General features: G+C 55.6%; 1 protein-coding gene across 1 annotated transcript in view; it reads right to left on the bottom strand.

Moving 5' to 3' along the window:
- Nucleotides 1–4,177, bottom strand: part of NCOR2 (nuclear receptor corepressor 2) — a 160,842-nt gene that overhangs the window by 101,972 nt on the left and 54,693 nt on the right.

The raw sequence follows: 4,177 nt of genomic DNA, 5'->3' as shown, positions 1-4,177 counted from the left end.
CTCTTCCGTGTGCCCGGGCACACGTGGGCGGACACGCGGGCACGTCGGCAGACCCAGGCACGTGGGCAGACACGCGATCATGCAGAGACCTGGGCAGACCCAGGCCCCTGAAGAAAACCCACAGGCTGCCCTAAGGACCCGGCCGCCTCGCTCCCTGGGGAATGGGCCACCCCCTGCCGGCCTCCCTCCAGAAAGGCCTCGTGCTTCCAGCCACATGTGGCTGTGGAGTTTAAATCAGGTAAAATTTTGTAACATTCAAATTCAGGTCTCTGGTCCCTATGCCACATTTCTAATGCTAGTAGCCATGTGAGGCCAGGGCTACCACCCATAGTGGGCAGTGCACACAGACCATTTCATTCATTGTCAGTTGCGTCGGACGGGGCAGCTCTGGGGCGTCCATCAGGCCCGGGACAGCCGCATGGAAAGCATTCTCTTTCTGAATAGTTCCTCATCCCCCGGCCTCAGGCCAGCCATGCTCCCCACACCCAAGGACTGGGTGTGAAGACTCAAGCTGCCGCCCATCCAAGACAAGGAAGTCCCTCTCCACGTCTAACCACAGTGCTTCCTGCTGTATGTCCTTCCTTAGAGAAAAGACCCTGGCCCGGCCCAGAGTGTAGCTGCCTGGCTTCTGAGTCTCCAAGGTGACCCGGACCTCAAGCAGGCAGGGAGCATCTGGCTGCCCGTGAGACCCGATCTCCCCGTCTCTAACAGCTGCCGTGGACAGATGGCATGGTCTGGGAGTCCCGCTTGAATGCCTCCTCGACACTTCAGCATAATCAGAAAACCCGTCTCTGGTCCTCGTGCCCAGACACCCCTCCCCATCCTGAATTTCAGCTTCTGACCAAGGCAGCTTGTGACCTTGGTCCTCAACGAACCCAGCGGCGTGATGGTCCCCAAGTGGCCGTCAGGCCAACTTTGAGGAGCAGAACTTGACCTCCAGCTCCCGGGGGGTCCCCAGGTATGTGGGCTGCCCCAAGAACCCTTGCGAGGTCAAGTTCCAGTAGCAGACGATAGCCACACATGTTCGTGGCAAGGTGCCGAGAACAGCACCCCTGAGGGTGAGAACCGGTGTGAAGGAGACCCAGCCCAGCCCACCATCAGAGCAGGGGACCCTCCCCACGCTCTAAGCCCTGCCAGAGAGACCTCGATCTGATGGGCGAGAGCGAGAAAATATGTCAGATGGGGAAAAGGCGAGAACATGTTCACCAAAAACCAGCAGAGGAAAAGAATGCAGTTACCCGTGAAGATAGGCAAGAAACCCGCAGGGCCACCAACCAGCTGCCCAGTGGAGGGGCGAGCAGGGCGGCCAGCAAGATGCCGCAGCCCTGCCTGGGGCCCTCGTGGAGCAAGGGACAGGAACAGCCGTGCGGGCACCCGCAGCCACACTGCCCAGCCCCAAGCACCACACGCAAAGACGTGAGCAGCTCCTGAGGACTGTCCAGGATGAGGAAGTCCCCCACCACGTCTAACCACAGTGCCACCTACTGTGGCCTGTGCACTGGAGGTGCTGTCCGTCCACTGAGGGCCGAGGGCACGGGGCGCCTCGGGACAGAGCACGGCAGTGGCTGCGGCCCTTCCCTGGGGCAGCAATGACCCTGCCAGGGGGTGTCCACACAGTGGCCCCGCTGGCCAGGGAAGGAAGCAGGTCACACACTCACATACACACATGCACACACTCACACATAACACATGCACACTCCCTTACACATACATGCACTCACGTGGACAAATACATACACTTACATTCTCACACAATACACACTCACACCCACACACTCACTCATAAACTCACGCACACACTTTCTCACAGTCACACTCACACCTCAGAGGCTGGAGCACTGCTAAGCTAGTCTGCCGGGTGCCAGGAGCAAGAATCTGCAGAGGAAAAGGAGGATGGCCCCTGCGACCACAGTCTGTGTGTGTTATGAAAACACGTCACCCTCAGTGGGAATTCTTTGTAGCATCATCATCACCATCAGCATCACCATCGTCATCATCACCATCAGCATCGCCGCTCACACTAGCTAAGTGCCACTGTGTCACATGCCAGGCACAGAGCTGAGTCCTTCCCGCGACTGACCCTCCCAAACAACAAAAGGCCATGACAGCCATCCCCTCTGTAGAGGCAGGAGTTCAGAGCTCAGGGCCGTCAGCCCGGGATCACACAATTAGGGACGGGAGGTCAGGATCCTGATGGTTGTTCTGATAAAGTCCAGTGCGTCTACTTTTCCTTTTGCTGCTCATGCTTTTGGTGTCACACCCAAGATCTGCTGCCCGATCCAAGGTCGTGAAGATTCACCCCTATGGGTTTTCTTTTAGGAATTGTACGGCTTTAGCTCTTGCATTTAGGTCTTTGATTCATTTCGAGTTACTGTTTGTGTTAATTCTGTGAGGTGGGATCCAACTCCATTCCTGTGAGTGTGGCAGTCCTATTGTCCCAGCACCATTTGTTGAAAAAGACGGTCCTGTCTCATTGAATGGACATGGCCACCTGTCAAAAATCCAGCAGCCACAGATGTGAGGGCCTGTTTCTGGCCTCTCTATTCTGTTCCATCGGTCTCCATGTCTGTCCTTAGGCTAGAACCATGCTGTTTTGATTATTGTAGCTTTGTGAGATGTTTTGAAATCAGCAAGTGACCCTTCCAACCTGGTTGTTCTTTTTCAAGATTGTTTTGTCTATTTGGGGTCCCTATGAATTTTAGGGTCAGCTTGCGGCTGACGGTTCTGAGTACCCACTGCAGTCCGGGCATTGCTGTGAGCACACTGCTTGCAGCCTTTCACTCAGTGGCCCGATGAGGTGCGTGTTACTATAATTCCCACCAAACAGAACAGGAACCTGAGACCAGGAATTAAATGATTTGCCCCGGTCACTGAGCAGGGCCAGGATCTGAACCCCTCCTACCCCGCCAGGTGTGTCAGGATGGAGCTCTACACTTAGGGAAATGACGAGAGATGGGGTGACCAGGAGGTACCCCCCAAACTGAGGAAGACAGCCTCAGGCCGACGGACAGAGCGCAAGGAGGGAAGTGTTAGGGAGGTGGTTGGAGCCGGCTGGCCAGGGGAACTGGCCTCTGTGGTCACCTGGTGACCCGGCGTCCTCCAGACCCCCAGGGAGCCTGCAGCCTCATGCAAAGGCCTTCTGCTGGGCTCAGTGGCCCAGGCACCACAGACTTGGAGAACGCTCCCCTGCTGGCTGTCCTGTGTGTTCAGTGATGCGTGACGGTGACGAGGTGGAGCTCTCCCAGCCCCTGTCCTGCTGCCTGTAAATCAGGCTGCAGAAGTAAGTCACGGATGCCGGGGCAGGTCAGGAAAAAGCCCAGAAGTGACAAATAAGAGGTGCAAGGGACATGAGAGGAGTGAGCAAAACTTTAGCCGTCTCTAAAAAAGAAATAGATAAAAAAGGAAAGTGGGGACAAGCCAGGAGAAAGAGAAAAGGCAGATTATGCTGAAAATATGCCAGTGCCCACTGTAGCGGGTTCAATGGTGACACCCCCCCCAAAAGATGTGCCGCATCCTAACCCCCAGGTTAGGGGGTTTGAATCTTCAAATGTGACCTTATTTGAAAAAAACGTGTTTTCAGATGCCATTAAGGATCTTGAGATGAGGTCATCCTGGATTAGGGTGACCTCTAGATCCAGTGACAGGCGTCTGTGTGACAGAAGAGAGGAGAAAGGCCAGCTGAGGATGTAGGGAGAGATGGGAGTCATGTGGCCACAGCTAGGAACTGTCCGGAGCCACCAGGAGCTGCAAGAGGCAGGGAGGAGCTTCCCCTAGCACCTCTGGAGGGAGCACAGCCCTGCCCCCATCTTGATCTTGAACTTCTGGCCTCTAGAGCCAGAAGTGAGAGGATACATTTCTGTTGTTTTAAGGCACCTACTTTGTGGTCATTTGTTATAGCGGCCCCAGGAAATGAATACACCCACCGTCCAGGCTGAGCTCAACTCCTGACTAACCCATCCTGCTAGGCCATCAGTCACACACTCTCCCCCCGCCAGGCACTGCACTAACCCTTCTTGCAGCCCCACCATGACCCCATTTCACAGATGAGGAAAAGCGAGGCTTAGGGCAAGACGGCTGTCCCAAGATCACTCACAGAGGGCATGGTGGGTAAGGTTTGAATCTGCGCATCTCAGCCTTACAGTGGCCCCGCTTATACCCCCTACCCCACACCACACAA

This window comes from Lipotes vexillifer, unplaced genomic scaffold, assembly GCF_000442215.2.
Source record: "Lipotes vexillifer unplaced genomic scaffold, Lipotes_vexillifer_v1.1 scaffold21, whole genome shotgun sequence".
NCBI lineage: Eukaryota > Metazoa > Chordata > Mammalia > Artiodactyla > Lipotidae > Lipotes > Lipotes vexillifer.
This window is presented reverse-complemented; position numbering and strand designations above follow the sequence as displayed.